This window comes from Tachypleus tridentatus, chromosome 10 (genome assembly GCF_004210375.1).
Source record: "Tachypleus tridentatus isolate NWPU-2018 chromosome 10, ASM421037v1, whole genome shotgun sequence".
Classification (NCBI taxonomy): domain Eukaryota; kingdom Metazoa; phylum Arthropoda; class Merostomata; order Xiphosura; family Limulidae; genus Tachypleus; species Tachypleus tridentatus.
The window spans coordinates 19,270,444-19,287,728 of record NC_134834.1 but is presented as its reverse complement, the minus strand read 5'-3'; positions in this window follow the sequence as shown (position 1 = coordinate 19,287,728).

The window sequence follows — 17,285 nt, the reverse complement described above, 5'->3', positions numbered from 1 at the left end:
CAGAAAAACAGAATGGATTCAGAAAATTTAGACAAACGACAGATCATTTAATAAGATTAACCGAAACTATAATAGATAGTTTCAACAAAAAAGAATGTACAGTCGCTTGCTTCCTCGATATTGAGAAAGCATTCGACACCGTTTGGCACGATGGTCTAAGGTTCCGAATGAATGAAATGGAACTACCGCGAGGAATTATTCGCTGGTTATCTAACTTTCTGGAAAACAGAAAATGTAGAGTAAACGTAGAAGGAACTTTTTCCGAATACTTTACTCCACAAGCTGGTGTCCCTCAGGGAGGGGTGGTTAGCCCTATACTCTTCATCATGTATGTAAACAATATGCCATTGAAGGATCCAAATCATGGATTCTCTTCACAGTTCGCAGATGATGTGGCAATCTGGAAAAGTGCTGCAACACCCACGATAGCAGCTACAAACATACAACCACAATTAAATAGAATAAGTGAATACTGTGAAAATTATAGAATTAAAATAAACACAGCAAAAACTCAGCTGGTACTCTTTACGAAATCGACAAAACACAGAAAACAACAGCTAGAAATATATATGAATGACACTCTACTCCAGGTTGCCCAATCAGCAAAATTTTTAGGTCTGACTTATGATTCAAAATTAACTTGGATCAATCATGTCAACGAAATTAAAAATAAAATTTGGCGAAGAACCAACTATGTTAGGAGTCTAACTGGTAAACACAGTGGAGCATCTACAGATAACATTTTGAAAATCTACAAAACATATATTAGACCTGTAATAGATTATGCAGCTCCAGCATGGATAACTGTAAGTAATAAAACAATCAAAACTAAACTACAAACAATACAAAATACACTTCTCACAACAGCATACAGAGTACCGAGATCAACATCATCTAAATTCATTCACAATTACTCGAACATACCAACCATATCAGATAGACTCCTAAATACAACAATTAGATATTTTAACAAAAAATTGGATGAAAAATGATTTGTTATGCGAACTAGAGAGGTACCTCATACATGATGAAGAAAATCCTAAATATCTCTCCCCAATTAACATATATTTTATACATAAAGAAAAGTAAAGTAAAGTATGTATGTATATAAACTTTAAATATAATATTTATAGTTTACATATTTATGTATTTTAAAATAATAATCAGATAAAAAAAAAATGCCACCAGCTACCTTGACTACTGTATAAAAAAAAAAAAAAAAGACTATAAATGGACATTGCCCTGAAAAGGACCTAACACAAACAGTTAGGGAAAATAAGTTCAGGAAGGAGGAAGAGGTCAAAGTGAACCTGACCCTCCAGGGCAAAATACCCAAATACCATTGGAACGATTCGGTATGAATTGAAAAAAATTGTTATTTTTTATCTCCGTCAAACGACATCAAGGTAAAGAGCATTTAACATTATTTATTTATCTACGAAGGTTTGTTTGTTTTGAATTAAGCACAACGCTACACAATGGGCTATTTGTGCTCTGCGCACCACAGGTATCGAAACCCGGTTTCTAGCGATGTAAATCCGCAAACATACAGCTGTACTACTGGGGGCTCGCGAAGTTCATCCTCCGGTTCTTAGTGTTATAAGCTCACGAGTTTACCGTGCGCCATCAGTGAGCAGATATGTATATCAGGAACAAATGTATGATATGTGAAGTGCTCTATCCAAATATAATATTCATAAAGAAAATTCCATAAAGCTTTGAATAATTAATCAAGAGACACATTACCTTATTAAATAATAAATTTCCTGCGTCAAGCGACTTCTTGTGTTGAATTAATTTATTTGAATAATTTATATAAAGAAATTCCTGATTTAAGTGATTTGAAAAAAATAAAAACTTTGTGATCTTTATAAATAAGTATAGCGTCTTATTAACAAAAACAAAACGAAATACTTGTTTGTTTTGAAATTCGCGCAAAGCTACTCGAGGGCTATCTGCGCTAGCTGTCACTAATTTTGCAGTGTGAGACTAGAGAGAAGGCAGCTAGTCATCACCACCCACCTCCAACTCCTGGTCTACTCTTTTACCAACGAATACTGGGATTGACCGTAACATTATAACGCCCCCACTGCTGAAAGGCAATCGGGATTCGAACCCGCAACCCTCGGATTACGAGTCGAACACCTTAATACGCTTGGCCATGCCGGGACTATAGTGGTGGCAAAATTAGAAATCATTAAATTTACCATGCTTTTATACTTGCTTCCTCCTAGTGGTGGTAACTCTGAAGGCTTATAAGACTAAAAACCGAGTTTCGATACTTGTAGTGAGCACAACAAACAAACAAAATTTATACTTGTTACAATATAAAAAAAACTGTTTTGAAAACTTAGAAAAATATACACGTGGGAAACGAATGCAAGAGTTGGACGCTGATTTTTCCTTCTACTAATAAATAGGTTTATGGAATGTTTAAAACATCGGTTAAAATAGATTGAATGAGTTTCTATATAGCAAGACCAAAAAACGTGTTTAATTATTTGAAAAAGAGAAAGACCATAATTGAAAATAGTAACTAATTACCTTTTCTGTGTACCATATGCTACATGAGAGCTTAAGTGAATCTGAGAACTTAAAACGATGAAAATATAGTTTCATTATCTGCAGTGGGTAACAGTCCACTGAGTAGTTTGGCGTTTAACACCAAAATGGTGTGTTTTTCTTATAACAAAGCCACATCGGGCTATCTGCTGAACCCACCCAGGGTAATCGAACCCCTGATTTTAGCATTGTAAATCCGTAGACTTACCGCAGTACTAGTGGGGATCCAACACCAAAAGGAACATGAAAATTATTCTGCTAGTTTGCAGCGCCATCTCTTAGCCTATATGTGATTGAGAAATTCATAGAAGAATGGGGAAAAGTTTAGACGATTAATTATTTTCAGCAATTGGTTTAGCAGTTTATTTCTTGCGTCCATTTATTCCCTGGCAGCGGGTCCTCGTTTGTGTTATGATAAAATAGAAATACAAACCCGAAAGAGAATTAAAGTACAAGGACTCAGAGACTAAAAAAAAAATAAAATTATTCGAGTGCAAAATTAATATTCTTATTAGGATTTTATAATGACACTGAGACATGAATTATTTTGTCCTGAAGTTAAATAATTATTTTTCTTTATTACCTAAGAAACTGTTTATAAAACCGTCTTCTGATAGCGCTGTAAACTGTCAATATATTATCTTCAGTTTTCAGAAGTTTATTTTCTTTTCTTCCTTTAACAAATATTACGTCTGTAAACGTACCTACTGGCGCCCCCTATCTAGTGAGGGTAATTTGTGAAAGTATAAATAAGTCGCTAGAAAAGTCGTAGTGGTGTTAACATGGCAGCAGTATTACAATTAACAAAGTGGTGAAAATCACAACTGGTTCTATTTTGGTTAGTTTTTTGTTTGTTTTTATAAACCAGCTATGAGAGTCCAGTACAGCTATTTACAGTATCGATTCTGATATTTAACTCACCAGCTATTTGTAATATAGTTCCCAGTATTGTACGAAAGGCCTGCTGGGTAATGTTTGTGAGAAAGGTTGAATAGCAACACCATCTTCATAAGCTTCCGAAATCCGTAATAAACAAGTTAAGAAGATTCTTGGGAGAAAAATACTTATAACCAGTTTTGGAACACCAGGAGATTATTTATTGTTCACATTATAATAAATAACCTTTATTATTCTTTCACCAAATTCTGTGTAGACAACTTTTATCTCATAGCTGTTATAAAACGAAATAAAAATTTCCTTTCGCAATATTTACAAATCTCATAAATCCATGTAAAACATGACCAACGACTTTAGAATTACTAAATAATGTTTACAGTTAAATGTTAATTAATCGTTTCCACGTGACAATTAATATGTAAACTATTATTGTATAATTTTTATCGTCATAACAATGAATATGTAAACTATTATTGTATAATTTTTGTCGTCATAACAATGAATATGTAAACTATTATTGTATAATTTTTATTGTCATAACAATGAATATGTAAACTATTATTGTATAATTTTTATCGTCATAACAATGAATATGTAAACTATTATTGTATAATTTTTATCGTCATAACAATGAATATGTAAACTATTATTGTATAATTTTATTGTCATAACAATGAATATGTAAACTATTATTGTATAATTTTTATCGTCATAACAATGAATATGTAAACTATTATTGTATAATTTTTATCGTCATAACAATGAATATGTAAACTATTATTGTATAATTTTTATCGTCATAACAATGAATATGTAAACTATTATTGTATAATTTTTATTGTCATAACAATGAATATGTAAACTATTATTGTATAATTTTTATCGTCATAACAATGAATATGTAAACTATTATTGTATAATTTTTATCGTCATAACAATGAATATGTAAACTATTATTGTATAATTTTATTGTCATAACAATGAATATGTAAACTATTATTGTATAATTTTTATCGTCATAACAATGAATATGTAAACTATTATTGTATAATTTTTATCGTCATAACAATGAATATGTAAACTATTATTGTATAATTTTTATCGTCATAACAATGAATATGTAAACTATTATTGTATAATTTTTATCGTCATAACAATGAATATGTAAACTATTATTGTATAATTTTTATTGTCATAACAATGAATATGTAAACTATTATTGTATAATTTTTATCGTCATAACAATGAATATGTAAACTATTATTGTATAATTTTTATTGTCATAACAATGAATATGTAAACTATTATTGTATAATTTTTATCGTCATAACAATGAATATGTAAACTATTATTGTATAATTTTTATTGTCATAACAATGAATATGTAAACTATTGTTGTATAATTTTTATCGTCATAACAATGAATATGTAAACTATAATTGTATAATTTTTATCGTCATAACAATGAATATGTAAACTATTATTGTATAATTTTTATCGTCATAACAATGAATATGTAAACTATTATTGTATAATTTTTATCGTCATAACAATGAATATGTAAACTATTATTGTATAATTTTTATCGTCATAACAATGAATATGTAAACTATTATTGTATAATTTTATCGTCATAACAATGAATATGTAAACTATTATTGTATAATTTTTATTGTCATAACAATGAATATGTAAACTATTATTGTATAATTTTTATCGTCATAACAATGAATATGTAAACTATTATTGTATAATTTTTATTGTCATAACAATGAATATGTAAACTATTGTTGTATAATTTTTATCGTCATAACAATGAATATGTAAACTATAATTGTATAATTTTTATCGTCATAACAACGAATATGTAAACTATAATTGTATAATTTTTATTCTCATTATTTTTACATGAAGATCAATATGTTAATTTTATTGAATGATTTATCACCTTATTATAATGGACGAAGCGTGTATATAGTATCTATCTATGTATATGACCGAAACAATAATGTCTGATGTCATCATTTTTAAGTAGCGATTAATGTGAAAACTTTTAAATGAATTTAAGATAAACAAAGTAAGAACCTCGGGTAACATCAGTTCAGTCGTTTCTTTAGGGTTATTTCATTTTTCGTTTTGCGTTCACATGCGTGTCATATACTTGAACACATTTTAAACATCTTTATCTTACTTTCCATATTTCTTTGTACGTGAGAGTTTAGTTCTTAGTATATTTCGAAGTAGTAATAAATACTTTTACACACAAAAAAATTAAACAAACGGCATGTCATCTTGGAACACATTGGGCGTCCCACTGCAATACTTTACAGTACGTTACATGTCATCTTGGAACACATTGGGCGTCCCACTGCAATATTTTACAGTACGTTACATGTCATCTTGGAACACATTGGGCGTCCCACTGCAATATTTTACAGTACGTTACATGTCATCTTGGAACACATTGGGCGTCCCACTGCAATACTTTACAGTACGTTACATGTCATCTTGGAACACATTGGGCGTCCCACTGCAATATTTTACAGTACGTTACATGTCATCTTGGAACACATTGGGCGTCCCACTACAATATTTTACAGTACGTTACATGTCATCTTGGAACACATTGGGCGTCCCACTGCAATATTTTACAGTACGTTACATGTCATCTTGGAACACATTGGGCGTCCCACTGCAATATTTTACAGTACGTTACATGTCATCTTGGAACACATTGGGCGTCCCACTACAATATTTTACAGTACGTTACATGTCATCTTGGAACACATTGGGCGTCCCACTGCAATATTTTACAGTACGTTACATGTCATCTTGGAACACATTGGGCGTCCCACTGCAATATTTTACAGTACGTTACATGTCATCTTGGAACACATTGGGCGTCCCACTGCAATATTTTACAGTACGTTACATGTCATCTTGGAACACATTGGGCGTCCCACTGCAATATTTTACAGTACGTTACATGTCATCTTGGAACACATTGGGCGTCCCACTGTAATATTTTACAGTACGTTACATGTCATCTTGGAACACACTGGGCGTCCCACTGCAATATTTTACAGTACGTTACATGTCATCTTGGAAGACATTGGGCGTCCCACTGCAATATTTTACAGTAAGTTACATGTCATCTTGGAACACATTGGGCGTCCCACTGCAATATTTTACAGTACGTTACATGTCATCTTGGAACACATTGGGCGTCCCACTGCAATATTTTACAGTACGTTACATGTCATCTTGGAACACATTGGGCGTCCCACTGCAATACTTTACAGTACGTTATGACTTTTACACACGTATTTATATGTTTCAACAGAATGATATTTTGTATATTATTTTTATTAATTCGTTAATTAAGTTACTTGTTTCTATAATTTTGTTAATCAAGTTACTCCTCTTTATAATATTTTAATTAAGTTACTACTTTTATATAATATTTTTAATTAAGTTATTATAATTTTGCTAATTTAGTTATTACTTTTTATAATATTTTTAATTAAGTTTCTCATTTTTATAATTTTGTTAGTTTAGTTATTCCTTTCTATAATATTTTTAATTAACTTACTACTTTTATATAATATTTTAATTAAGTTATAAAAATTTTGTTAATTAAGTTAGTTGTGTTTTATAATTTTGTTAATTACGTTATTACTTTTTATAATATTTTAAATCAAGTTACTCCTTTTTATAATTTTGTTAATTAAGTTATTCCTTTTATATAATATTTTACTTGTTATGTTATTACGTTTTGTAATATTATTTTCAAGTTCCTTTATTTATCATTTTTGCATGTTACCTTAACACACGAATTATCATAGAAATTATAAGTTACTAGTCACTGCCGTATCGATATGTAAAGTTATTAATATTCATAGTATTTCTTAGTCATACACAAAATAATAATAGTCTCTCTTATGATGAATGTAGATCAAAACGTGTAGCTTTGTCACCGACACAAAATTTATGTATTAATTTTCAACAGAGTATTTTTAGTCGTGTCACCGACAGAAGCATGATTATATACAATACAGTTGCCATTGTCTGTTTATCTGTCCGGAAATTATTTCGCGCATTTCACGATTAAATGCTACAAACCTCGTATCTTTAAAAGGCCTTTGTTTGAGGAATCCGGAATGCATATTGGCTTTTCAATTCAGGATAACCTTACCTGTTCTTTTGCTTAGTTAATTTTTGTAACGCAGTAACTATGTTACGCGATGGCACAATACCGTTGTCATCACGTGACAACTGGTTTCGATTTGAACTTTAGCTTTCCCATATGCAAAGCACATTACCCGAACAACACTTTGAATCCGCGTGTAATTTCCTTTGAAAATTAATGTCACACTAAATAAAATTGCTATGGATTTTCTCGACGCAATTAGATCTAAAATACGCTTCAGCAATCATTTCAAAGCTATACCTGTATCACTTTGTGAACACGTATTTAGACGTTTCTGCATTATCAGCTAAGTTTGCCTTCATTACAACTTCACATTTACTTTGTTTTGCAATAACGTAGCTTCGGTCTTGGACTACCCTTTTACCAACGAATAGTGGGATTGACCGTCACATTATAACGCACCCACGGCTGAAGGAGCGAGCATGTTTGGTACGATAGGGATTCGAACCCGCGACTCTCAAATTACGAGTAGAGTGCCTTAATCATATCGAGCACAGATGTAGTTATTTAAAACGATCTCTTTAATTATGCTGGAAGATTTAGGATTCTTTTACTTTGAATTTGTATGATTGGTTGAATTCGTGGGGAGATTTTTAGATCATTTCTCATATGAGATGTACATCTATTATTAATGTTTTTCAAACAAAACTGACCTAAAGAAGTGAGAAACGGTTTGAAAATAAGAGATTAAATTAATTAGCGACCTCTCCAGATTGTAGCATAACTAATTATATTAAAATAATATTTTTTTTTCAAGCTGCTTTTGCATACACACGAAAAAATGTAAAAAAAAAGACAGTTGAAACCGTGACACAAGGAATTTGTGTAATTAATTATTATTTAGGTAATAAAAACGTTTTTAGATGAAATATAGATGCAAAAATGTTGTTTTCCCTTGTAAAATTGTGATCGATATTTTTTTAAACCATTGTGTTTAATCACGTGTTAGTTTAACGTAAATTGGTAACATATTGTGAAAAAATAATAAGTTGAAAGAAACAAAACGATGCAATAGAACATAATGTTCAATTTATTACACAAATAAAGAAAAACCTTCTAGTGGAACAAAATACAAATACAATGCATTACAATATTGTTACACAGCATAAAGTAAAACATAATCAGTGAAGTTAGTGCAAAACAAAAATAATAACAGAGAAACTAATACCATGAAAATAAGAAATTAGAACAGAAACTTACTAATGTCAAAGTATATTCATATCTAACTAACAGATGGCGCTACTACTGCTTATTAAGCACTTTGCAGAGGGTTATGTTCCTGTCTCTATGTTTCACTTATATGACTTCCTATTAACTATTATTACGAATATATTATAATATTGAACTTGTAATAAACTCATTATGGTAATAACACCGTTACACAACGCTTTAGGTACTTTTATATATATATATCTTTACATTGTTATATATTACTACAAAATTGACATTAAAAAAACATCTGGCATTTACCTTACCTTTTATAGATCCTTATTAATTAACAAGTTTAAATATGAACAAATACGTTGATACACTGCTCATCTAGGTACAGAATTTTGTCAAAGATTAAATAAAGTGACCTAATTTTTACTTAAAGGTCAGTTGATTCTATATTTCTTTAACTCGGGGAGTAACATTGTTTAATAGAACCGCATCAAATTTTTGTTTGTTTCAGGTAATTGTGCTGAGCTACAGAAGGGCTATCCGCGCTTGTTCCTAATTTTGGACCCACAACTAGCTTGTCAACAACTCCCACTGCTGTGCAACTGTAATAGAACTGTTGAAGTGACTGTCACCCTTATTATGCATCAAGGCACAAGTTTTTGCGGTAGCGAAACAAGTACCGGAATAACAGTTCGGCCCACTGTTCATTAAACCATGTCCCTTGTGTTAAAAGTACCCTCTGTCCGTTGCCTATTAAAAATTCAGCGGTTTTATTTTATAAGTTAGTTGACAGAAGACGTAATTACCAATAACTTTAGTATTTATTTACATATCGCAGGGACATTGATAAGTGTGTTATTTTTTGTCACAATGCAAGAATATTTTGTTTCACGCGCTTAGCATCACTTACCTGAGACAAACTCACGTCTTTTATGTCTTCTACGATTCTTAGCAAAAGTTAATTCGTAGCGAAGACAGAATGCACTTTTATCACGGTTCTCTTGTGATTTCTACGTTTTGTCATATGAGCTAAACGTATCGTTATCCGAGGCCCACTGTTGTCTCCAAACTAAGACACTTGTTGCTAGTGTTTGGGGATTTTACGTATTATACTAACGTGAAATAAACCGCCATCGATAATAAAAACTTGGTAGTGTATTAATATCTCTATTTATTTGTTTACAATGTTCTCACCCCTTGATTTAAAAAAATCAAATTACGACGTTGATATCTGTGATTTAATAGCTACTTTTAACAGCTTTCCTTTTAGGGGAACTTTCAACACTAAAAACAAATGGATTGGATATCACATAAATCTAATGTAACAATATTTCGCTACACCCTATCCATAGCTACCAATGAGCTAAACCAGTGGTTCCTAACAAGGGAGGCGAGATAGCGTTTGTTTTGGCCACCTTCACCTTTATTCTTAAATAAATAATTACTGTGAGGGGTGCGAGAATATATTAAAATTTTTTTTAGGGGTGCGGAGCATAAAAAAGGTTGGGAACCACTGAGCTAAACCATGATAAATTCAATGAAGGTTCTGGGTCAGAACGACACATTTTGTTGTCACCTCACGAATTTCAACTAAAATATTTCTCATTCAAATCTGTAGATATATTTTCCCCACATTCTTTCTTATTTGCCAGTTGATGCTAAATCAGAGGCGTATACAAATAGTGCACTAGATCTGTCTTTGTTTCCACAAGTCACTACCCAAGAGGCTTTTCGTTTAGTCAGGCTGAACAAGAATTCATCTTGGACAGTGATTTGAGGGACACAACCACTAGCTGGGCCTAAAATGATATTTTAACATTAGCTTCTGTAATGACATATAAACTTAAAATATGTGTTTGTTTTCACCATGGCCCCTCTGACCCTACCAGGCCAATCTCAATCAAAATTTGTTTGGAAACACCAAGGACTATGAGGAATCTCCTAAGGGCTATAATTGAACTCAACCCTGTTTCTATTTTGTAAAACCTGTTGGTTAATTACTCCAAGCCTATTCGGTCAAACTCAGACAATCTTGATAGATTGACGTTTGAGAGAATGTTTAATATTCTGGAGGGATTCAAGGTCAAAATCACTGGATTGTTTCTCAAACAATCATGTTTTCCTCACAGTCACCGAGATGTAGAATGTTGGATCACCTCAAAGTTGTTATTTATTGGTAGATGGAAAACAAACTGTAAATGTTGTTTATGAAGACATTTTGTTATTATTTTAAATTTTTGATATAAAGTTTGTGTTCAAGTTACTTTGAAACATATAATTGCTATTAAATGTATACTGTTTCAGTTAAGTTCAAATATTTCATGTTGATGGGTATTTCAGCTTGTCTATATATATATATATATATATCTGGTTTCGGGGCTGTACGCTGTCATATATTTCGAAAATCCACTCGCGGTAACCACCTTGTAGGATGGTTTTTAAATACGTGAGATAATACTCTATAAAATTTTAACAGATCACTGTTAGGGCGAGAGTATTGTTGAACCAAAGGATCAACATGGATCCAAATCAATAATGGGTGTGTCTAGCAGGCGAGATCTTCGACGTGAATTATTTACTCTCAAACACAGGTTTAGACTGCTGACAAATTGTATAACGAAAGAAAGAAGACACGGTTAGAAACAGATAACCCTCTGAAAACAGAGTTTAAAATACTGAGATATTCGGGGTGGGTATAGACCCTTCATAAGATACAATTGCCCCTGGGGGGTAAGGATCTTTATGTAACATTTCTATGTTGGCGAAGTTGTCAATGTCTTTGCTTTGAACTGTGGGTACGTGTTTGTAAAGGCAAACAAGGAGCCTCCATGATTGTTATCTATTAATAGCTACTCTATGAATTTTAAACATGTATCCGTTGTAACACTTGATCTCTCTAAAAGTCTAAAATATAATTCGAATACTGGTTGAAAGTGTAATATTTTTTTTAGGACACGACTCTCTCATAAGTTTGTTTTAAAAATATTGGACGTGGGTAAATGTTTTTTATCTACAAAAGAGTATTAAAAGGGGATTTTTTTAGCATTTAAGTTGTGGTTATTTTCTGATAAAGTAAGCTAACATAAGATGGCACAAAACACGCTTGGTGTGCCATCACGAATGTGGTCTGTTTGTATTAAGAACGTTTACAGCAAGCAACAGAAAGAACCAGTTATATATTACATGTCATATCCAAAGACGTTTCACACAACTCTCTACTTTCTCTGGTGAACACTGCACGAATAAGCGACTGACGTTACAAAACACGATACTTATAAAGGGAATTTTATGTAATTTCTATGTGAAAAACAATTTTGAAACGCTGCGTGAATCGGAAATTAGAAATAAATATTTTTTTTTACTAAATATGTAGATTTTCCAACGAGCTGAGCTTTATAAGGTTTGTTTGTTTGGAGTAAGAACAAACCTGGGTATCTGTGCTTTGCCTACTTCGGGTATAGAAACCCTGTATCTGGTGTTGTAAGTTTGCAGACACTTGGATGTGCTAGTGTTTGTGTGGGTGGAGGTTGTTATGTACCTTGACAGGTTGAGAAATGATGTGGACGTGATGTTATTTTTAAGTCAGTAATTACTGAAAATCTGATACTTACCTCTTGATTGTATGAGCTAATATCTGTCTGTTTTTTTTAAATCACGAAAATAGTACATGGCTTAAAAAAATAATTTTGTTTATTTTAAATTTCGCACAAAGCTACACGAGGGCTATCTGTGCTAGCCGTTCCTAATTTAGCAGTGTAAGACTAGAGAGAAGGCAGCTAGTCATCACCATCCACCGCCAACTCTTGGGCTACCCTTTTACCAATGAATAGTGGGATTGACCCTCACGTATAACGCCCCAGGGGTGAAAGGGCGAGCATGTTTGGTGCGACGGGGATTCGAACTCGCGACCCTCAGATTACGAGTCGAACGCCTTAACTCGCCTGGCCATGCCAGGCCGCTTTATAAAAAAATTCATCTTATGATTGGTGAAGTTGCACCCTGCTCACTATTATTGGTTGAAATCAGAAAGCATCACATCTTATGATTGGTGAAGTTGCACCCTGCTCACTATTATTGGTTGAAATCAGAAAGCATCACATCTTATGATTGGTGAAGTTGCACCCTGCTCACTATTATTGGTTGAAATCAGAAAGCATCAAACTGGTTGACTTTTCACTTTGTACCATTATTAAAAACTAGCCTGACGTCATCAGTTTAGACGTTTTGTCGAAAATTACAAAATATGCACGTGCAATTGTGATTGCTTTCGAAATGTCCAATATGACATATAGTTCTTACGTTTCTGTTGTCTCTGTACTTATTGTTGAATGAAAGGATTGCAGTAGGTTCTATACGTCATACAGAAATGGAGATATAACTGATAAGCAGAACTCCGAAACGTATATATTATATGTATATTATATAGAATTCTCCTCTCAAAGGAAAACAACTGATTAGGCAGCTGTCCGTCTACCTGTCCTGAAAGATGCTGGGTCTATCATCTGGCGTCCTCTTTAGTGCATATGTTGTTAACTGGAAACCGCCCCGTCGGGACCTACATACGGGGAATAAACTGTTACCATCAGTGAATTAACTTATGAACTGTTAGTAATGGAGTTGCTTAACCTCGTTCATTATTGGTTAGTTTGTTTGTTTGTTGTTTTCTTATAACAAAGCCACGTCAAGCTATCTGCTGAGTCCACCGAGAGAAATCGAACCCCTGGTTTTAGCGTTGTAAATACCTAGACTTACCGCGGCCGATCGTTTATGAAGACTGTTTGTTTTTGAAATTCGCGCAAAGCTACTCGAGGGCTATCTGTGCTAGCCGTCCCTAATTTAGTGGTGTAAGACTAGAGGGAAGGCAGCTAGTCATCACCACCCACCGCCAATTCTTGGGCTACTCTTTTACCAACGAATAATGAGATTGACCGTCACATTATAACGCTCCAACGGCTAAAAGGGCGAGCATGTTTGGTGCGATTATAAAGATTGGGGAAACAAAACGTCTGAGTAAAGTAGGATAAAAAAACAGAAAACAAACAAGCAAACAGTGAAAATATAAAATTATTGAAATAATTTAACGTGTTAAGCAGTTTCGAAAAGAAAACACAACGTGCTGGAAACGTAAAGTTAAGAAGAAACAAGAAAAACTTTCACCCAGACTCACGAATTTTGTTCGTTTGAGAATTTCGCGCAGAGCTACAGGTTATTTGGGTATAGCCGCACCGACAGGTTAGACTGATAGTAGACGGAAGGCGAGGCAGCAAGTTAATATCATCTCTTCCCCCGCCAGTTCTTGGGTTACTCTCATCTGACCGATTGGTGGAATTTGACCGTTACTCTTGTGGTGTAACCACGGTTTCAAAATGAAGAAAGTGCTTTTTAATGGACGCAAACCGTCAATACTCGCATTAACAGCATTGAAACGTGTGTCACTGGGCCACGCCCGGCGTTCTAGTTGCGAAGTTTCAAGTATAATTCAGGTGAAAGTAATTATCACCATATCTGTTCAATCTTTCACAATGTCTGGCGATACGAAACATGTTATTTATAAGTGTTGTTACGTCAGGACGGCTGGCGATACGAAACATGTTATTTATAAGTGTTGTTACGTTATGACGGCTGGCGATACGAAACATGTTATTTGTAAGTGCTGTTACGTCAGGACGGCTGGCGATACGAAACACGTTATTTATAAGTGCTGTTACGTCAGAACGGCTGGCGATACGAAACATGTTATTTATAAGTGTTGTTACGTTATGACGGCTGGCGATACGAAACATGTTATTTATAAGTGTTGTTACGTTATGACGGCTGGCGATACGAAACACGTTATTTGTAAGTGCTACTACAAAGAACCAATTATTTGATTACAATGGCAAAACGTCCATCCGAAAACGACACATTTACGACTGTTTACAAAGAAGGTGTGTGTTCTTATTGCAAAGCCACATGTGGCTATCTGCTGAGCCCACCGAGAGGAATCGAACCCCTGGTTATAGCGTTGTAAATCCATAGACATACCGCTGTACTAGCGGAGGCTTACAAAGAAGGAAAATACCCTATTTTGAGCAACGTTATGTTTACACGTGAAGTAAGGTCTTACAAAAACAATTTATAAACACACTTACACTGAGCGTAGTACGATTTCTCTTCCTAGCTTTGTATCGGATATTCGCGTAAAGTTACTGTACGATTAACGATCCATAGTTTTGATCTGACAGGCTAGAGAAATGGCAGTTAGTCAACAACATCCATTACCAACCAATAGACTACGTTTACCTGATTAAATAACGAATCACAGATTTTCTTGATGACGAGAAACCCACTTGAAATAAAATGTATCTCAGAACGGCTGGTATGGGTATGAACACTTTTACTGATAAGGAGAGAACAACGTTTGACCTTCATGGGTCATCTTAACCTGAAGATAACTTAGGAAGGTGGAAAAGTTTTCTCCTTATCAGTAACAACAAGCACAGATTTATTTCTCAGCAACATAACATGAATGAAGGATCTGCACATCCCTAGGCGTATCCGGCTAATTAACCATTGTATGACGCTCGGCCAACGTTCTTATAGCATAATATTTGTGATATCCAAGCACACTATGTGGTTTTTACTTTTTTATTTTAGTGTAGAATTGTTATAAAGAAATCAATTATTGTAGGTACATGCAGCCTTCACGTGACACGTGGTAAAAAATGTTGCTAAGCAGGGCGTAGATTTTTTACACGATGAGGGGATGATTTTTACAACCACCTATGTGAACTGTTCAATTTGCAAATTGGTAATCTCTGATTACGTGAACCTGAAAGCTGTAAACATGCAGTCACAGAGTAATCTTGTTACCACGATACTTGCATGTATACTTAGGCCTACTGACTGATACTTACGAACTATCGCTTAGATCGAAAGCTTGGAAGCACGCCTATATTAAAGATGTACATTTCGGCTACTGAAAAAGCCTACATCTAGGCCTAATTATGTAATTCGATTGGTAAGAACACGAGAATCACAAGAACAAACACACAATTTGTAGGCCTGTGATGCAATAAAACAATTCAACAGACCAAACTGTAGGGGGAATGATTGTATGCACCATACTTCCCACCTGAAATTAAGGGGGGATGTATACCCCATCCCCCCAGGATCTACGCCCCTGTTGTTAAGTCACTTTTGTTCTTGTGCCCTATTCTTCTGTGTCATTCTTCTAAGAGAATAGTTGGTCTGTTCAGAGGAAATGAAACTGTAAAGCTGCACTCTGTATAAGAAAGTAGCCAATGATCTTCGCAAGTGGTAAGTCAGATTGTAGCTCGAGGCTACAACTTTTCATACTGTTTGATGGGAATGCCAGTCACGTGGGTAGCGTTATTCGCCACGAGAAAATATGACATTTTTAGTTTATCATATAACGTGATGCTTGTCAAAATGGAACAGGAAATACAGAGAAAATTCAGGAAATTACCAGATTTTCAACTTTTTTTTTTTTTGTATTAAGATAATTCACTCTCGGGAAAAATAAATTTTCTTTGAAAATATCATACATTTACGGTAAACTAACACAACAATTTCACACACTTAAATCAACAAAGAAAATACGTTATTTGAATCTTATAAATGTTACTTAAGAAGAAAAAAACAAAAATGATGCAGATGGAATTCCGTTAGGTTTCAGTTTTCATTTTACAAGAACAACAAGTAAAATAAATAGAATAAAACAATAAATAAATTAAGTGCCACATTTAAAAATTCAACTGACTTGTCTTGCAATTTTATTATAGATAGTTACGTAAGTAACGACAAGGGAATTTTTATCTGAAACCTTAATTTGACTTACCTTGTAGTTATATTTACGACCATTGGAGAACTGTTCATCTGAAACCTTGTTTTGTCTTACCTTGTAGTTATATGCGCGACCGTGGGGAGCTATTCATCGTCACTAACTGAACTCAAAAGGCACGTGCCACCCATTCTATACCACGATAGCGTTTTTGAAAACGTGCCGTTTTATTATGATTAATTCACAGTAGCTTTACAAATAAAACGACACCTAAATATTTGACATAACATTACTCATATGAATATCTGACCGACTTTTTTTAATATCAGTGAATAAACCGAAGTATATTAGCCTGTATTTAGAATTGTTTTCATTTTATTTTTTTATTTTTCCCCTTTTAATCTGGCAACGTGGTTATATGGTATAAAGATTGAAGCGATATCTGTATGTCTAAGAAAACATTTTACGTTATATCTTCTGTGGTATACATACTAAAAATATACCACTTTCTTTCTCTCACGTAATCAAAATATGATTCGAATCTGTCATTAAAACTGAGGACAACGTGGGGTCAGTTTACCATTTATCGACGTAAGGTCCTGGAAACGGACCACTAGTCTCGATTTTTTTTTATGAGAGCAGTTTAATGGAAGTAACCATAATATATGTGGA